The following is a 21,849-nucleotide window of genomic DNA, read 5'->3' on the forward strand; positions in this document are numbered from 1 at the left end:
GTAGTATCACTCTGTCGCTGATTTTGGGGGGAGGGGAGATGTAAGCGGGAACGAAAGGCAGGATCTTCACTGTGGCCTGTACCCCGCGGTCGCAAGGGGTGGCGAGGGCCTTTATCACTGCTTGCAGTTTTAATTATTATTATTATTATTATTATTTCAATTGTGCCTGGTTTTTACTGTTTCAAAATATGAAAAACAGGACCTTTCCCATGTATTTATTTCTTCGTATTTATACAGGGGAATCCATTGAGGACACTTGGACTCTCTTTTTCATGGGTTCAAAATACAATACAAACAAACAAAACAAACAAAACAAATAAGCATAAGTCCATATAAAACACTAAAAACAGGAGCAGGTGTCTGTGTAAAAGTTTGTTACATCATTAATGCAATCCAGTTTTGTTTTTCTTTGAAATGTGTTCCACTTTTGTGAAGCAAAACAGCCAAAAGCCCTGTTTCCTGTTTCAGTTTTGGTGCGGCTCATCCTTAGCCATATGCAGTCATGTGATCTGATATTAAAGATACTATATTACACACAGTTACACACAGTGAACTCTTTTGAGCTTTAAGTAATGTTGGAATGTTGTTACTGCCTCAAAAACAGACCTGGACTTGTTTTGTTTCATTCACACATGTTTGATTAAGCCTTTATTATTAGTCTGTCTACATCTCGATGTCATGAAGCAGTAGTTTTCAAGTAGCTACCTTTTACCTTTAGCTCAGTAGAGATGGGCAACTCCTAGTCTGAAATCATCCGAACAATTCTAACGAAGGTGTCAGGACTTTAAAAACGCATCCTTCACTTCCTGTATTACCACTTCCTGTATTGCCACATGACATCACAAGGTGGAACAGAGTGTTTTCTGTTTGAGAGAAGAACTCAACCTACGTAAATATGCAGGGTTTGTGTGTTAAACATGTGTGTAAGAAACAAAACACAACTCCAGGTCTAGTTGCGATGGGGAAACAACATTAGAATAGATCAGAGAATAGGATAATATGGGCCCTTTAAATGATTCACAAACAGGTGAGATTTTCTGGCAGTTTTGGAAGTGGTCCCTTATCAATACATTTTCTCACAGTCTGCTGTGTTCTACCTGCGTCTTATTATAAAGTTTTTTACTTTTAGAGAATTAGACAATTCTGATTAGCTTGGTAGTTGTTGTTTGCTTTACCGTCACAGCAAACTCTACTCTGGTCTCTAAAAGTCATCAGGGTGAAAAATTATGATGGTCAGAATGCATAAGGTTAAGGAGGAATAACTTCACGGCAAAGACTTTCAAATTAACTAGTTCAAGTTTTTAAGATGGTAAAAATCAGGTGCTGTGTCTTTAAACAAGGTTTTTTATTGAAGTTCTTTAAGTTATGCTGCACATCACTTTATCCAAATGTCAAATACTTATTTTAAATTCTGCTGTTGAGTTATGAGCTATAGGTTAATATTATTCAAGCGCATTCCTAACAAGATCATTTCAGTTTTTACACGACATGACTTTTGATCATAAATGTTTAGTATCAATACAAATGGTTTTCAGTGCTAAAAGTTGGTGGTTTGAATCCCGCTCTCAACAAAAACATCATGAGCAGAGCGGTCAGATCCATTATAGAGCAGGGGTGTCAAACTCAAATTCACAGGGGGCCAAAATTAAAAACTGAGACAAATTCACAGACCAAACGCAATATTCATTGAAAAATCGACTGCACCTGACATGTAATGTTTAATCTTTTCATATGGAAACAAACTTTAGTTTTGCTTAAACATATGAGTTTGACATATGTGACCTACAGGTTGACAGTGTGATTCCAGCTCCCACAGATGAATGCTGTTGTTGTGTCCTTGAGCAAGACACTTAACCTGCCTCGCTCCCAGTGTCTGTGTACACTGCCACATACTCTGGTGTGTGAATGTGTGTGAATGGGTGAGTGGTTCCTTGATGTAAAGCGTTTTGAGCTTTGAATGTAGGAAGGTGCTAAAACATTCCTAGCCTCAGTGATGAGTTTATAAGCAGCAGTGCAGAGTTTTGCCATCACGCTAAAGCCAACTAGCATGCTAACGTGCACTTTAAACAAGATTAGCCATCAAAACAACAACATTACACTGTCTCACTGTAAACAAGCTCTAATTGTATCAAAGTTATGCTGCTTAACATTTTATTCAAATGCTTCTGTGGATTTTCTTAATGACTTAAGAGGACCATGTTAAAATATAGACAGAATCACTGAATCATAACGAGTTCATTTCAGTTTGATCCTAAATGTTTAGCATCTCAAAACTTTTCAATAGTTTACTCATACACTTTGGATTGGCAGCCAGCACTTGAAATTGTAATGGAAGCGCTGAAGGTAATATGGAAATGTAATACCCAAGTGTCTTCTAATAACTGCATTTGTCTCACTGTGAGTCGCCTTATCATAATACAATATCAACACACCTTGATCGATAAATATGTAAACAGTAAGAGAGAGTGAGGGTTAGAGGCTAAAATCATGAAGATATTCAAATGCAGAAAATGCCGGCTCCAAATTGCCCCTCTCAAGTATTGAATGAATGTGATTATTAAGAGGGCAGTGCTGAGTGGCATTCAGAGCTAGCATGGTGGTCTTCTGATAGCTACGGGCGGCCATTATTTATTCATCTGCTCCTATGAATACAGTCATCGGAGTCTCTACACAGCACTACTGCAACAGAATACAAATGAACTGCACTTTGGTCAGACGGATAGCAGACAAAATAGACTTTATACTGGCTCTTTTAAATACTTTTGGACATCTTGCTATTGGGATTTCACTGTTTATTTGTAAATGTAATATTGTTACTAAAAAAAAAAAAATAAAAAAAAAATTAAAAGACCACCTAAGTGTCTCCATACTTGAATACTAACTGAAACTAAAAGGATATAATGGATGCATCCAGTATTACTAGGTTTAATGCTGCACTGTGCAAAATTCACATTGCCATGGACAGAAAAGTTACTTTTTTTTCTGTATATTGCCTAAATTTTAAGCCTTTACTATTTTAACCTTCAGCATTTAAAGTGGCACTAAGCAATATTTTACAGATAAGGTGGTTGACCCACCTGCTTGTCTCTATGGAGAATTCTAACTGAAAATAAAATTAAGTTGTATAAACTACAGTAATTTGAATGAAATTGTGTTATCTTGATATTTCAGTATGATGACCATATTAAATGTATTCAAACAGACTTGCAATGTGTATGTAATGCACTGAAAACCAGCCTAAGGCGACACCAAGAGATAAATTTAAACTGTAGGTCAAAGAATAGAGCCTGGCCTCCCTCTTGTGCATTCCCAGGAGACAGTGCAGGGTCCCTTAGAGCTCATTCAGTGGATAAAAAACTGCTTTCCCCCAGCCTCTATGAGACTCTTAAATAACAATGTCTAAACTGGAATTGCACAAGGTTGGTCGCGTTACCGTAAAACAAATCATGTATAATTGAATCCATAAAGCAGCTTGGAGCCAGTCAGGAAGGGCATCTGACATTAAGCATATCCCCTCCAGTGTCATGAAGGAGAACACCCCAAGGAAAAGTACAAACAATACTATGACGGAGATTTTTTTGCTTAGCCTGGAATCTTCCACAGTACAGCATTCAGTGTTTCTATCTCCGTAGGGGCAAGCTGGCACTGGGTCAAGTCACAGATCAGATCTGTGGAGAAGTCAACCTAGCAATGTACACTATTTTTCAGAACCTGAAGGCTTGATTAGATATCCAAACATCCCTTTTACATCACTGCTCCTCCTTCTCGCCTGGCCGTCCTCCGCCCCCCTCCCTCCTCCTCGCCTGGCCGATTTTTCTTGTTTTGTCTGATTTTTTCCTGTTGTTTGATTTTCCTGTTTGTTTTTGTGTGTAGGCAGCACGGTGGCTGAGTGGCAACACTCATGCCTCACAGCAAGAAGGTTTGGTTCGATCCCTGGGTCGCCCAGGCCTTTCTGTGTGGAGTTTTGCATGTTTCTCCCCATTTCTGGATGGGTTTCCTCCGGGTACTCCTGTTTCCCCCATCAACCAAAACATGAACGCCCTTCGAGACAACTGTTGTTGTGATTTTGGGCGTTACAAAAATAAAATGAATTTAATTTAATTGAATTGCTCACCGCAGCGGCTATCAGCTAATCCGAGCTCGTGCTAAACTCCATTTAAATCACTGTCACTGCGCCTCAGCCTTCGCTTTTCGTTAGCATTACAGCCCTGCACATTTGGCTAGTCCATGCAATCACTTCACATTAGCGCACACAGGCTTTAAACGGACAGGCTAACAAGCAAGAGCGCTAACATGGCTAACGGTGATCAAACGCTCCGTGATACACCCTCCCAAATCCAAATAGCTTTACCTTAGAAGAAAAGCTGGCACAGCAAAAGGAAAAATGATGAACGTAGAATATGAATTAGATTTTAGTATTTCTGACAAGTTTTATGCATAGGTCTAGCATAGATAATCAGCGGAGGTAGAGAAGACACATTTTTTTTCTCAAGTAAGTGCTGTTACTTCAAAATAATATTAGTCAAAGAATAGACATGAAAAGCAAATAAGTTCATGAGTTTATAAGAACTTTTACAGCTTTCAGAGGCCAGAGTGGAATTTTGCCATGACGCTAAAGCTAACAATAACTAGCATGCTAATGTGCACTTCCTGATTATGTGACATTAACACTTTCTAATTAGGCGCAGACAGCATACAGCCAACTTATTCTGACCTCACTAGCTGCCTAGACAGTATATCTGTACTGGGGCAAGCCACATTTGGCTCAAATACATTGGATATAGGGCCGTTAAAGGGACGAAAAAGAACTTCAACTTTATTTAACTACAGATACTCCTTTTACTGTATAAATCTGATCTTTTTAAGTTATTTCGATGAGGAGGAAGAAGAGAAAGCCAAGCAGAATCTGAGCCAAACCATTCTGAATTATGAACACTGCGGTCGTATACAGATCCTCTTAAGTCAAGGATCCAGGGCGCAGTATATCAGAGCTGCTCAGAATCAGCTAATGTTTTTCAAAGACTGATAACAGTTTCATGGCCTGTCCGCACCGCTATATAATGTTAATATTGTCTTTAATTATGGAAGCTGAAAGCAGGAGAGGACGAGGAAGGGGGGAATCTAAGCCAAGGCTCTGTTTGGGATACAAGGGACCACCCAGCAGAGATCAAAAAGAGAATTAGCATTGTCTGATGTTCGCCATTAAAATGATCAAACTGGTTATGAAATTTGAGTGAATTTATAAATGTATCATGCAGCGGTTGCAGTATATTGATTGTGTTGTTAAAAGTCATTTATATATATATATATATATATATATATATATATATATATATATATATATATATATATATATATATATATATATATATATATATATATATATATATATATATATATATATATATATATATATAAAACCACTCACCCATTCGAACACACATCCATACATCAGAATACACAAACATGGGCTGTCTTGCCCAAAGACACAATGACAGTGTTGATTTCTGTGAGCTGGTATCGTGCCACCAGCCTGTGGCTCAGTGGGTCTGATCACTCTGACTCTCATTTTACTCATGGGGAGTCACTTGCTTGTCTCAGTGGAGATGTTATTGCCTTGCTTGGAATATTCCAGAGTATAACATTAAATTACATTTGATATTTATTTAGATGAGTTTATTGTAAAAAGATGAATACATGAAGAAATAAATACACTGAAAAAACACCTCTCTTGAGATCTCACCTGTGACCTATACCGGCCTATGATGTCATATTGAGGAACATTACAGGCAAAGCAATAACATCGAAGAACACCGTGCAGGGTTAATACATGTATCTTTTAATCACGTCATATTGAAATAGGGTAGAGTGATGTGTTCTGTTCATTTGTCAGTCTCCACTTGACTTGACTTGGTTTGGTGCTCTTGACACGGCTCTCCTCCATCTCTGCTCGATACATCATCATTATGCGGGGTGCTCAGATTCCTGCTTTAAAAGCCTTTCTGAGGACTTTTCCCCATTTCAAAAATACTGTATACCATTTGGTTTTAAACTGTTAATCTGACTTCAAAATGACTGAATCATCTTCTACCCACTGCCTCTTCTTATGTTATGTGTTGTATTAATGTTTATTGCATTACACACACACAGCTATGGCAACTGTCCTATTTTTTTTTCTTTTATTTTTTGTTATTTTATGAGTGTTTCTGTCTGCCTTGAACTGTAAAGCATCTCTGAATGTCCTGAAAAGTGCATTATTATTGTTACTTTTATTTTTATTATTATTCGCTATAGAAATTATCCTAATTTGTCTTACTTTTATACATCCTATTTTACTTTTGTTTTGTTCTTTTGACTTAAATGATCAGACGCCTTTGGGTGGGACTCCCTAAAAGCTCAGCATGGAAGTTTACAGTCTGTTGCAACCACAGTAACCCACTTTTAAACTGTTTTCCTATTCACCTGTCCTGCCAAGTCTAAAGAAATAAATTGACAAGACAAAGGAAATTTAGACCTGAAATTGTACCAAAAACACATCCCCTTTTTCTTTGACTTTTTGACTTTCAGTTGATGCATCAGAGACACCATTTCATCCAAACACAGTTATGCCAAACAACAGCTTCTTTGTGTGGTTATGCTGCAAATGTTGATGTTGGTAGAGTGTTTGTCCACTGATCAGGAGCTTGGTGGTCCGATTCCTGCTCTCAACATAAACAGCATTGGATGAGTGGTCAGATGCCCCCAGTGTCTGTGTACACTGGTGTGTGAATATGTGTGTGAATGTGTGTGTGAATGTGTGTATGAATGTGTGTGAATGGGTGAGTGGTTCCTTGATGTAAAACGCTTTGAGCCTTGAAGGTGGAAAATCACTGTATAAAAGTGACACAATTTTGATCATGTACCAGGGTTAGGATTAGGGTTAGGATCAGGGTTAGGATCAGGGTTAAAATCAGGGTTAGGATCAGTGTTAGGATCAGGGTTACGGTCAGGGTTAGGATAAGTTTAGGGTTCTAGGTTAGGTCTGCAAAGTGCGTCAATCAACTTATTTTTATTTTTTTTGACAAAAAATCATTTTATTTATGTTTTCATGAAGCATCTTTGAGTGTCATGAAAAGCACTATAGAAATGTCATGTATTGTTATCATCATCATTATTATTATTAATCGCTATGGTAACAGTCATAATTTTCCATTCTTATGAACCGCACACACACACACACACACATTCATCACATTCAGCAAACAGCAGAGACTCAGAATTACCAAGGATCTGTTCAATGAGCCAAGAAGTCATTCATTTTGATATTACAACAACCGCAGTGGAAATCTACAGTTTGACAATGTGATGAGACAAGCACTACATAATAAGCATTTTGGTGGTTCAATATGTTTGCAATGCTTAAAGTGGGACTAAATCTGCCCACAGTCGCATTTCAAATAGAACGGCTAAACTGGACAGTACCTGGAGGACTGAAAAGCAGAGGGAGAGGCAGGTGGGGCGGGGTCCGGAGGAATGAAGAGGAGAGGGAGGGGCAGGTGGGGTCTGTAGGACTAAAGATGAGAGGGAGGGGCGAGGTCTGGAGGACTAAAGAGCAGAAGGAAGGGAACGAAGTGGGATGGGGTCTGGAGGACTAAAGAGGAGAGTGAAGGGGGAGGAGGGGCGAGGTCTGGGGTATGAGGAACAAGTGTGAATGGTCTAACAGGTCAAACTCCACCCCTGCAGCCAGGTGTTTGTATTCAGAAACACCTGGCTGTAATCAGTGCAGTCATGTGTGATGTCACGTAGTACTTACGATTGTGGTGGCCACAGTAGGCAGCACATGCTGTTTTAGACCCTAAAGCGACAAATTGACCTAGTTTGCACTACAATTCCCCCCAAAAAAGCACTGGGGACAGTAGACAATGATGTTAAAACACCATGTACACAGTTTAGTAGAATACAAATAGATTAAGAGTTTAGTTCCACTTTAAAGGGGGCATGATCTAAAATCTACTTTTACGAGCTCATTGTAATGCTGTCCCCTCATCGTTAGTTTACTTGGAGTTGATTAATTTTGACTGATTCATGCATGTTTGAGTAATCCTATATTGTATCACATGAGGGTGAAATTCACCCTCCCATCTCCACCCATTTCTCTATACATGCATGTCAGGTTCAAAAGTGTCACAGTCATTTTTCAACAATTCAAAGAAAAAAAAACAAACACAAAAAACTATATTGTGAATAAAGAGATGACATATGGGTAACTTATGCTGCATTGACCATGTTGATCAGTGAAATGAAACACACGGATATGAAACAAGTCAATACTGCAAATAAAGCCAATAGTGAGCCACTCTTATATTGATACATATATTGTGCTAATATAGCAATAGTACTGACTAGCATGCAAGCTGGAACAGGTCCAGTGTTGTAAAGCTCTGTACAGAGACTCAAAATTAATGGATTGTTAAAGGTGCATTATGTAACTTTTCTGATCGGGGTGGGGACCTGTTTGTCTCCAGATGATGTAAATGCTTTACTTGGATAGTTCCACAGTAGTGGCATTGAACCTTTATTAGCTTACAGCTTTTTTTTAAGTTGATTGAATAAAAGAAAATATATCCATAAATAAACAAACAAAAAAAGTCCACAAAAATCTGAATCCTTACTGTGTGCGTGTATTTTAGATCAGCTGCAAAGGCCAAGTCATGGAATAGATTGTGCAAAATAAATATACAAGTTGAAATTTACTTACAGTTTATAAAACTCCCTGATATACTGTGTACTAGATCTAGCTGTGGACATTCTCATTTGCACAATACAATTTCAGTCCAAAACTCTTGTCTTCTGAATGTGTGAGACATGATTACGCCGTGTAAAAGTAGAATGAGGGAATTCATTTTTAGTAGCACTTGTTCATAGCTGTTTGATTTCTATGTGAACAAACATATCCATACTGTTTCCCCATCCCACAAAACCCTGTCCCTAAACTCTGCATATTTTATCGTTCTGTTGGAGCACACCTTGTAACTCTTCATTTGAAACTTTTGCCTTTTCAGCAGATGGCTGTTTGAGCCCAAAGCTTCCCTGAATGACGAGGGCCTTTATTCAAGTGTGCATGTGTGAAAACTATTCTACAACACAGGCAAAATGGAGAGCGACCACGTCAGAGTAAGCAGGAGTAAGCAAAGAAAATATTTGTATATCTGTATTAGCTAACACACCGTAATAAGGTGAATGGCCCAGGAATACAAATATATGGGACATTTTGAGTCCTTTGAAAAGGTGTTTTGGGTGAGAGTTGTGCTATAGCTGAGCTAAATGGGAGACATAAGTAAGATTATGTTTTCAATAGCAAAGCAAAAATAGCAGGCTGTTTGAAAATCTCTGCACACGCCAACGTTTCTACACATGTCATATAAGGACATGCATGCATCTATTTCCTCATTTAAAGGCACAGTATGTCACTTTTTGGCCAAAAATAGATTACATTAAAGTATACATTTTATTTCTTTTCATTTTGGTTGTGTGTGTTTTTTTTTGTTTTTGTTTTTTTTGCACTGAGAAATGTAGAAAAATGTGTCCTTACTATGAAAGGGCTTACATCTCCACAAACCTGACTCTTCTTTGGCCTGGAGGAGGGACGGCTGCATGTCTCCATGGACATGTTGTTCCTTTATCTTTCACTATGTAGCATAAAACATGTCAACAATGTTCCAAAGTATGGTTTTGACTTTCTGTTTCCCAGGAATCATGCAGGTGACATGTCACCTCCAGAACTTTACATACTGTCTCTTTAATGTGAATGTTTTACTACTTTTTTATTATGATTTTATGTATACATTTGCACTCAATTATAATATTTTGGTGTGATAATACTTTCTACACTCACCTGAAGGATTATTAGCAACACCATACTAATACGGTGTTTTACCCCCTTTCGCCTTCAGAACTGCCTTAATTCTACGTGGCATTGATTCAACAAGGTGCTGATTCATTCTTTACAAATGTTGGCCCATATTGATAGGATAGCATCTTGCAGTTGATGGAGATTTGTGGGATGCACATCCAGGGCACGAAGCTCCCATTCCACCACATCCCAAAGATGCTCTATCAGGTTGAGATCTGGTGACTGTCGGGGCCATTGTAGTACAGTGAACTCATTGTCATGTTCAAGAAACCAATTTGAAATGATTCGAGCTTTATGACATGGTGCATTATCCTCCTGGAAGTAGCCGTCAGAGGATGGGTACATGGTGGTCATGAAGGGATGGACATGGTCAGAAACAATGTTCAGGTAGCCCGTGGCATTTAAACGATGCCCAATTGGCACTAAGGGACCTAAAGTGTGCCAAGAAAACATCCCCCACACCATTACACCACCACCACCAGCCTGCACAGTGGTAACAAGGCATGATAGATCCATGTTCTCATTCTGTTTACGCCAAATTCTGACTCTACCATTTGAATGTCTCAACAGAAATTGAGACTCATCAGACCAGGCAACATTTTTCCAGTCTTCAACTGTCCAATTTTGGTGAGCTCGTGCAAATTGTAGCCTCTTTTTCCTATTTGTAGTGGAGATGAGTGGTACCCGTTGGGGTCTTCTGCTGTTGTAGCATCCGCCTCAAGGTTGTGCATGTTGTGGCTTCACAAATGCTTTGCTGCATTCCTCAGTTGTAACGAGTGGTTATTTCAGTCAACGTTGCTCTTCTATCAGCTTGAATCACTCGACCCATTCTCCTCTGACCTCTAGCATCAACAAGGCATTTTCGCCCACAGGACTGCTGCATACTGGATGTTTTTCCCTTTTCACACCATTCTTTGTAAACCCTAGAAATGGGTGTGCATGAAAATCCCAGTAACTGAGCAAATTGTGAAATACTCAGACCGGCCCGTCTGGCACCAACAACCATGCCACGCTCAAAATTGCTTAAATCACCTTTCTTTCCCATTCTGACATTCAGTTTGGAGTTCAGGAGACTGTCTTGACCAGGACCACACCCCTAAATGCATTGAAGCAAATGCCATGTGATTGGTTGATTAGATAATTGCATTAAGGAGAAATTGAACAGGTGTTCCTAATAATCCTGTAGGTGAGTGTATGTCTAAAGGTACACTCTGAAACTTCACCTGTGAAGGGTCCCCTGTGTGCTTGTTATTAGGCCGGAGCCCCTACAGTTGTCCAGTTATCCTCCAAAAATCAGAAAGTGCAAAGTTAGCATGCTAATGTTTGTTAGCAATAAAGTCACGGCACAACTCTGGCTTAACTTTAAGATTTTTTTGAAAAGTTTTACAAACTCATCATGGTGAATAATGAGGATGATAGGAATGCTTTAGGTAAATGAGGAATGCTTTAGGTAAATGAGGAATACACTTGGACCACTGCAAACACTGCAAACTTTTTTAAGACCAAGAAAAATCAGGAAATCTGGTTGAGTGCCTTTAATAAACAATTCTCTAGGCATGAAAGCTTAAGAGTTGCCTATAAAAACAGAATAAAAGCACATCACACAGTGAGATTGGAAATGCATATTACTTGAAAATGTTACAGCACAAAAGTTTGCTAAAAACAATACATGCTAGCATTGAAGTTGCAAAATTGGCTAACATGTGACTGAATAAAACGCAGCGAGGAAGGTTTCTGATGAAGTTACAGGATAATATTTCATCATGTAGGATTTCATCCGAATTTTGGTGTCTGCGCTCACGAGAGATTGAGAGGCTTCTCCTGTTAGTCACATTTAGGGTGCTTTGGATTGAAAATTCCAAAATGCTGAGTCAGCATTTTTGCTTACCTTGCATTTCTCCTCTTAGGGGGTTCCACCGGCAGGAGTGTAAATCACTGTACATCATCTAGAGAAGTGGGGTCTCAAAAGTTTTCTAATTATTTTGATAGCTATCATGGTTTGCGTGCGGATTTCAATCTGAGTTTTTGCAATTTTCCTGTTTCAAAATTTGCTCCTGTTTATGCATGCAAAGTCCAATTGGGCTCAAATTTGAATCTGTTGTTGTCATGAGGCATGTATATCTGCTCCTGTTCTGCCTCCCTGTGTGCTCTCCCCCTCCCTCACCTGCCTGAACCTGGAGCTGGGCGGAACTCTCGGCTCCTCCCGCGCGCACCTGTGTCCCATCAGGGAAATCATCACCACCTGCCGTGGATAAGAGGAGCTGGGAGAAGACACTCGGTGCCAGATCCTCTGTGTGTCAATGTGACTATTCTTGCGCCGTTTTTTTTGCATTCTTGTTACTTACCTATTTTGATGCTAATTGGAGTTTGCTGCCTCCCAGGTTCCGGTTCTCCTGACCTCCCCAGCTCCTGGTCTCCGGTCCTGCTCCTGACTCTGTGCTCCTGTTCTGGTATCGTCAAAACTCCTTACCTTCACCTCCTTGTCTCATCCTGGACCCCGCCTGCTCCACGTCTCCTGTTCTGGCTCCCGCTCTCCGATCCGTACCGATTCGGCTTCCTCTGGCTCTGTTCCCGGTCGTGTCTCCGTCCTGGTTCCGGCGGTTCCCTGTTTGCGTTTCTGCTCCCCTCGGCGCACCCCTGGGCTCTGGGCGCACCCCGCTCCGTGCTCCTTGGTGGATTAATGGACTTTTATTGATATTTTCACTAACTGTAAATAAAGCACTGTAAATCTGCCCCGAGTTCTGCACGTCTTTGGTCCACCCTACACTAGTCGTTACGACAATTGTAAAACTTTCTGGCCTAAACCTTCTCATTGTGGAAAAAAAAAAAATTTGTCGCGCCCTCTACAGAATATTAAATACATTTGTATGGAGGGCTGAAAATTTTGTTTTCCAGAATGTTACAAAATTTCACACAAAATTCTATTGGGTCATTCCAGTCACAAAAGTCAGTGAAACCCATGTTGTTTTTTTACATCATGTCGGCATGGTGATGCACCAAATTGTTATCCTTATGGGTGTGATCCCAAAATTTCCCATTCATGAGAAAAAATATTGGTATCTTGGAAGAAAGTGATATTCAGCACAATGATGTCATCCGGATCAAAAAAGTCAATTAGACCCATGTCATATCTTTCACTGGGTTGCCACAGCGATGCCCGAAATAACCCATGTCATCCTAATGGGAAAATTTCCCAATTTTCTTAAATTACAAAGTCTTATAACAACTTATTAGCTTCATCGAAGAACCTGAACTTTTGCACAGTGACTCTTCAGGTTGTCCCTGTCAAAAAAGTCTTGGGGGTGAAATTTGTATTTTGTACGCCTTCAAACCCCATGTTATAGCATTTTGTGCATAAAAGCTTCCAATTTGTGTAGACTTTGTTTAGTGACAAGTACAGCCCAAAGTCGCAATGAAACAGAGACAAGCAGCACATTAGCGCCATCTGTAGGGAGTGCAGGGTCGGCTGAGTGCGAAGCACAGCCCGCGAGGGCCGTTTGATGGCGCTTGTGGCTTTAATTTGTTATTGCTTTGCCAAACGCTCCACAATATGACATTAAATTGTTCCTATCCCAGTGTAAAAAAAAAATAAAAAATAGCAGGTTACATGAAACAGTTACATAATAAAAATAATCATTTTTTTTTGCTTACAAATTCTCATCAACACATTGGAATAACAGCATTTCTGAAAAAGTAACTTTTCAGATTCACTGAGCTGATGTGACCCTGAACACTGAAGTGTGTATGTTTTTAAACCAATGCTGGTGGAAGCCACCCCTCCTGTGTTTCTCTGAATGTACTTTTACCAAGTGGATGAAAAACCTGCATCTTATGAATCTACCAGGAACATGTCACATTTTTTTTTTTTTATCAAATCTATGAAAATCTCACAGTATTCTCAAACTAGCAAAACTTCATAAGTGAAACTACTGTGAATTGGACTCTTAAAGTGCAATAAATAAATAAATACATAAATACTTCATTGTATAAACAGGGTTTGTGGCATGGCTGAATGAGTGGCACTGTCCATGGCACTGAAAGTTAAGAACATGGAAGTAAACTGTTTTTAAATCATTGTGATGGTGGGGGATTTGAGAGATTAAACTTCCAACCATAACGCTTCACTTATTTGGTGTTTCTTTGATCAAAGCTAAATAATGTATACCATCAAAGCCAGATTACCTCAGAGAATTTAGTGCAAAGTTGTGCAATGAGGATTCATGAGTTAAGGAATGGAGCGGCCCCCAAACTTTATTTCATGAGTGATGTGTAGCCTTTTATGTCTTTATGAAATTGTATTTTTATTTTATTTATTTTATTTTATTCCAGAATATTTATTTATTCATGTATTTATTTTCTTTTTTTGTTTTTGTTTCATTTCTATTATACATGGATATATTAATCAGCATCGGGATTTAGGAATGAGAATGTATTTAATCAGATTCATATCTAGATACATCATGAAACAAATTATGTTATATCATAATAAATCTTTATTTAGGGGTGGGACAAGACAGAATTTTCATGGTACACAAGACAGGGTCCACGAAAACAAGGCAAGATTTTGTAATCATTTACAATAACAGCTCATCATTATGGTCACTGTGCTCACGTCTTGTGACACGAGATCTCATCCCATTCCTGTTACTAACTTATATTGTACATGTTTAAATATTGTTTTTTGGATAATACTATTCTGTGAGAGCAGGCTGATGGGGTCTTACGTAAGAGGCAGACTCAGAACAATTTCCCATTCAGTCACAAAGGTATTCATGCATTGCAAAATCAGATGTTTACAAAAACTTTACCTGTGCTCAACTTAATCACAAGCAACAGAAACTAACAAAAGGAAAAACCCATGAGTACCAGCCTACACTGCTGGTGCCCCAATGGATTAAACCAGCATCCTTTTATAGTCTCTCCAGCAAGAAGTCAGTGCAATTCTTCTCACAGCTGACTATGGGTTTAGTTTAGTCTTTATTTAAAAGGACAGTGTACAGAGACGTTGAACTCATTAAAAAAAAGATGTTCTGCACCACATAAGAGCTAAACAGCTATTTTCCATCTGCCACCCCTAATTTACACAAATAAATGATACATTATAGACAGAGTGATTATTATAGACAGACTGATAATACTTTATCTGTTACTCAAATGTGTGTGAATGAAACAAAACACACCTCATGTATGTTTTTGAGGAGGTAACAGCATTAGAACATGCGTAAAGCTCAAGAGTCAATTTTGTAGAACCTTTAAAAGTATACTGTAACTAAACAAAAAAAAACTAAACAAAACCTGGGATAGTTATGTCTAGTTGTTAAGGTGGTGTTATGGCAAAATAATGGTAAATTAACAAATGTGTAAATTAAATGAATTAAAATGAGTTTAATGGGAAAAACAAGCTCACTTTTTCCACAGCTATCAGTAATGTATTGATTTTCAACTATAGTGGACCTTCAAGTGTTGGTGCAGCCTGGCCTCTGCAAACCTGATCTACTTAAAAATCAAATAGTTCCTGCATTATTTCTTCATCTTTTCTCTGGTCCCTTACACAGTGTGTGGTAAAAGCTTTGCCATTAAAACCTGTAACGTATATGGGCCTAGTGCAGACGCAGGGAGACTGACAACGACTTTAAACAGCACTTCTGTGAATAAGCAGTCATTAAGAAGCAGCTTTAAGTATCTATGCTAGTGTCTGCTCGCTAATGCTCCCTGCGTTAGCCTCTTTCTGAATAAACTAAGACGTCAGCACGCTACAATGGAACTGTTTTCTTTTCCTTTGTGTCAGAGCCACGTGCAACCTCGTTTAATCAGCATTATGGATAGTTTTAATTTGCCAGTGCTTAATATTCCTGTCCCCATTACACTCAGATAGTGTTTAAGCTGCAAAATTGAATTCTTAAAATGAATTGTTGCGCTGTAGCATGCAGGCCTAGCAAGGATAATTCATGTTGAGGAATAACAGCTAGTCTTGCAGTCTTTTTCCCTCCAAGTCAAAAGTGGATGAAGACGAGAGTTGCTAATCAGTAGTGCTAGAAACATGCTAACTAGATATCAGCTTTTTATTGCAGATTCTTACTAACAATTGGCATAAAAAGACAGGAGGATCGTATATTTTAGTGTTGTAAGAAGTAGTACTGTCAAAAGTACTGCAAATCAGATACTAATTAATACTAAAACTAGTTCCGAAACCAGATACTCATTTAAGCAAGTATCAATTCTAAAAAAAGTCACATCAGAGGGACAGAAATGAACCTCTCCTGAATAGCTTCAGAAAGGGGCGACAGTAGCTCAGCTGGTAGTGTTGAGTGTTTTGTCCACTGATCCGAAGGTTGGCGGTGCGATTCCAGCTCCCACAGATGAATACTGCTGTTGTGTCCTTGGGCAAGACACCTATCCCTCCTCACCCCCAGAGTCTGTGTATACCGGTGTATGGATGTGTGTGTGAATGGGTGAGTGGTTCCTTGATGTAAAGTGCTTTAAGTGCCTTGAAGGTGGAAAAGTGCAATATAAAAATGTAAAAATAAAAGTATAACACAATAGAGACTAGTATGAAACCTGCCTGGATGACACACAGATGTAAGGCCACATGGGAATATGAAAGAAAGTACTATCATTTAATGCCGAAAATGACATATTGTCTATATAAATTGGTATTGAGTATCAAATTTATTCCTTAGTATCAACATGGAGTTGGACTTTTTAGCATTGTTTCTTGACAACATTAGTAAGAAGCAGCTAATGTTGAATTGTGCACCAAGAAATGAGCAATTAGAGCAGGAACGATAAAACACAAAAAGGCATTTCAGCAGGTGTTTCCCATAACAAATAGCTCCATTTAATAAAAAGTCCTGGGTAAAATGAATTGCAGGAGAGTAACATTGGTCTACGCAGAATTATGTGGATTTACAACACAAAACATTGGGACCATATTTCAATTGAAAATGTTCTATTATTCATCCTGTCTGGTTTATTAAAGGTGCAACTTCTGTGCTGGAGGGTCCACCACCTGCTTGTCTCCATGGCGTTATTACATTGCCTGTGATGTTCCACAGTAAGGCATTAAACATATCTATTTTGAATTTATTTGAGTACCGGTGTTTTTTATTACTCAAAAATACCCAGAATACTTTATTGTCAAAAGAGCCACCTCTCCACAGATCAGACTTGTACCTTGATGTATTTATGGTATCTGTTTGTCTTCATGGAGATAAGCAAATTTAATGTCATACTGTGAACCATTTAAAAACACAGTAACATCTCTCCCAGAAATCTTCTCTAGTGTGCCTTTAATATCAACATGTGGTTTTGGGGCTTTTTTAAAATACCGTAATAAGATTTGTTACTAGTTTGAGTATAGTTAGTATCTGGTATGTCATCTTCAACCCTTATAAACAGTTTGTATGTACCCGTTTGCAGTGATGGACACCATTCACTCATCCTCTGTATTGCTTTGCTTCCTGCTCTATAAACTGACAAGTCCATGGTGTGTTTTCCCCTGCAGCCACATGGGCAAATTGTCAGTGGACATAACATGTAAACAATTTGATGTGTACTGTATATCGAATTATTGATATGAAACTCTACAATATTTAAGATGTGGTCCACAGAGCAACATGAGTCCTATAAAAGTTAAAGCGAGTGCATACTGATATTTGTACAAGGTAATAAACTCATACTATCTTGGTCCATTTGTCAGGTAAGCATAATATAATTAATGAGTGCCCTGCTCATGGACACAGCAACAGTTTGCAATGCTGTAAGAAATATGCCACTAGCCAGTAGGTTGATGGTCCAGTTCTCTCTAACAACTGAACTACTGCCACAAAATAAATTGATTAACACAGAACTATATGGCACTACATGGCATTTTAACTCTCAATGATAAAAAAAAAATAAATAAAATAAAATAAACCTTTTATCACATAGACTTACAGTGGAGAGAGGAACCAAAACATTTAAGTAAGAGTACTGTTACAGCAATAACAACATATAACTATAATATAAAAAAAATAAAAAAAAGTTACCCATGTAAAAGTAAATGAGTACAGCCCACATCTGAAATGAATACATACACTCGTACATATCTGAACGTTCCATAGACTTCATCAGTATTCGTAGCATTGCAGTGGCCGGGGTAAACAATGGCACCGCTGTCTGGTCTGTCCTCTGTGTGAGACTGAGCAGTCCCAGACCATAGCTGCAGCAGGACAATGCTCACAGCCCACAAACACATTAAAATTTCAGTACATGTCTCTACAACTGTAAACTCCATCTCTGAAGCCACAGGGGGCGCTACAGTGTCAGGCAGCTCATTTGGACATATATATATATATATAAAATGGAATGATGCTGGAGCTGGAATGTCCCACCGTATGGCATTAAATGTATGTTATCTGACATTCTTTCCCCACCACAAACAGTTACACAAAGGGTCAAAAGCACATTAAGATTCTATCACATGTCAGAGGCCACACTAGGGCCACCCTACTGTCAAAATGGACAGTTAATTTGGGCATGTATTTCTTCTATTGGCTGTGTGGCATGTTTTGTTTTGTTTTTTTTTGTTTAGGCTATACTATCTCCTGCTCCTGGTGTGTTGTGTCTTCATCACTGTGTACATAATTGGACAGGGGGTGGCTAGTGTAGTGACAGGACAAACATGACTGCTGAGGGGTACAGCGTTGACATGTTTGGTAACAGCATATGACAGTTGTACAGGCTAGCATTGCTTTGTGTGAACTCCCTGTTCATTAGAAAACTGATCCTATGAGTTGGAGGTGGCCCTACAATGTCAACAAGGTAAGGAGTTCTTGTTTGAAATATACATTTTAATTTAAAATTTTGGAATTTGTATCTATTATAGCATGCATGCTTAATTTACAATAGGGCTTTTTTTTATTTTTTTATAAATAGCAGTATTTTTTTATTTTTTTATTTATCAAATACTTAATCTATAAGTTGTAATGTAGCTTGAAGAATTTACAAATATTCAAGTTGTTTATAGTCCAGATAACAATTAACCATGACTAAAATTGTTGACTATTTTGGTAATCGACTAGTCACGATGCCTCTGGTTAGTCACTGCAGCTCCAATTAATATGGTACAATTAGGAGAGTGTCTACTGAGAGAGCCATGTTTGAGTGTTTACGTGTCAGTTGTCATCAATATGATTATTTTCTATACTTGAGCATGTGTTACTGTGACAGGCCTTCCCATCACTGCCTGCCTTTTGATTCCACCTGTTTTGCATGTTGATGATCGCTGGCACGTAATGTTCCTCACGTCAAGCTCTTTGAAAAATTGAAGTGTTTCTCTCATCTTCGCTCACACACACCGCCATTTTAATTAGCAGCGATGCACCCTATAACCCATTAGTCTAACGCTCCATCCAAGAACTAGGCTTTTTCATTTGTAACAACAGCCAAATCATATCGCTGTGCACAAAGCCAGGGCCACATATATCTGCAAAGGTACACAGAAACAATGACCGTTCACCATTTCCCTGGAGGATTCCCAGTGCAGGCAATTTTTTAACTACAATAGGACTGCGAAGGAGCCAAGCACACCCCGAAAATGAAATTAAACTCGATATACAACCAGGCCCGGCGCCATTATGCTATTTTGTTGATTAATTGTCATTCAAATTGTGGCTATAAACCATTTCTGTTTTGCTCTTTGTGCTACAGCATTTGGCAGGTTTGTTCTATTAGAAAAGACTATATTATGGTCTGCTCCATTTTGCTGTGTGCAAAACCAAAGCAGGCCTATAACAATACCTTGTGGTGCACCTTTTATTATCAATCAGTTACTGATGAGAAGCTTAAATTGAGAATGAGATGGGGGTGGTGCAGTGGGTCAAATGATTGCTCAAAAACAGGAGGGTTTTTGGATCAAATTTTGTTATGATCCTTACTTCCATTGTTTTCTTGGGAAAGACACTTAATCCATATTGACTCATTTACTGTTAAATTGACAAGAACTTGAAAGAAATTGAATGTTGAAAGAAAAGTGCAAAACAGTTACAAAAATAAGAAATACGTAAGATAAACATACAGTTTCAGATGGGTTTTGTATAAGGAGGGGTCCTGTACAGTGGGTACGGATAGTATTCAGACTGCTTTAAATTTTTCCCTCTTTGTTATATTGTAGCCATTTTCTAAAATCAAGTTCCTCATTAATGTACACACAGCACCCCATATTGACAGAGAAATCTTTGCAGAATTATTAAAAAAGAAAAACTGGAGTATCACACGGCCATAAGTATTCAGACCCTTTGCTCAATATTTAGTAGAAGCACCTTTTGAGGTAATACAGCCATGACTATTTTTGGGATTTTTTTTTTTTTTTTGTGCTTAGGGTCATTGTCTTGTTGGAAGGTGAACCTTTGGCCCAGTCTGAGGTCTGGAGCAATCAGGAGAAGGTTTTCACCCAGGATATCCCTATACTTGGCCACATTCATCTTTCCTTTGATTGCAACCAGTCATCCTGTCACTGCAGCTGAAAAACACCCCCACAGCATGATGCTGCCACCACCATGCTTCACTGGGACTGCATTGGACAGGTGATGAGCAGTGCCTGGGTTTCTCTATACATACCAGAAAGTTCTATTGTGGTCTCATCAGAACAGAGAATCTTGTTGCTCATCGTCTTGGAGTCCTTCAGGTGTTTTGTTTTTTTTTTGTTTTTTTTTACCAAACTCCAAGTGGGCTTTCATGTGTCTTGCACTGACGAGAGGCTTCCATTGGGCCACTTTGCCATAAAGCCCCTACTGATGGAGAGCTGCAGTGATGGTTGACTTTCTAGAACTTTCTTCCATCTCCCAACTGCATCTCTGGACCTCAGCCACAGTGATCTTTGGGTTCTTCTTTACCTCTCTCTCCAAGGCACTTCTCCCCCGATTACTCAGTTTGGCCGGACGGCCAGCTCTAGGAAGGGTTCTGGTCTTCCCAAACATCACTGGCCACTGTGCTCTTAGGAACCTTAAGTGCAGCAGAATTTTTTTTGTAGCCTTGGCCAGATCTGTGCCTTGCCACAGTTTGACCTCATGATTCTTATTTGCTCTGACCTGCACTGTGAGCTGTAAGGTCTTATATAGACAGGTGTTTGGCTGTCCTCATCAACTCCAATCAGTATAATATATATAATATATATAACACAGCTGGACTTTAATGAAGGTGTAGAGCCATCTTAAGGATGATCAGAAGAAATGGATAGCACCCGAGTTAAATATATGAGGGTCACAGCAAAGGGTCTGAATACATATGGCCGTGTGATATTTCGGCTTTTCGGCGAAAAAAATGAACTTAAATGATTTTAGCAAATGGCTGCAATATAACAAAGAGTGAAAAATGTAAGGGGGTCTGAATACCTTCCTTACACACTGTATACTGGTCATGGAAGTGCACAGGCTTGCAGTACAATAACTTCTAGTTCTATATAACTTACTACTATCACTACTAAGCAAATGTCCAAGAAAAAATAAATAAATAAATCAGAACATATATGTATATATATGACTCAAGGAGGGGAGTAAAATTATGCTAGAAAAGTACTCTGAAAAGTACAATTTCTCAAAAAAGTTACGCAAGTAAATGCAATCTGAGTGTGAAACACCTTCTCCTCACTAAACAAACCTAGCATCCTAATTATTCACCACAATGAGTTTATAAGCATTTTTCACAACTTTCAGAGACCAGAGCGGAGTTTTGTTGTCTCAGTTTAAAGCTAGCTTAATCACACAAATAAACTGAAGCGGGGCTGTTATTCTACTGTTCAATTTGAACAACTTTCATTTTTGAAGCAATCTCTCAAAAACGTTTTCAGCACAATTTCTTTTTCAGGCTTTTATTTCCTCTTTCTTAAGAATATATCTCTCCCTCACTTCCCCCATGCAATAATTTGATTTGAGTTTCTATTTTGCTGGAAGCAGTAGGCTAAATTATAAAATATTTTT

This window comes from Periophthalmus magnuspinnatus, chromosome 20 (assembly GCF_009829125.3).
Source record: "Periophthalmus magnuspinnatus isolate fPerMag1 chromosome 20, fPerMag1.2.pri, whole genome shotgun sequence".
Taxonomy (NCBI): domain Eukaryota; kingdom Metazoa; phylum Chordata; class Actinopteri; order Gobiiformes; family Gobiidae; genus Periophthalmus; species Periophthalmus magnuspinnatus.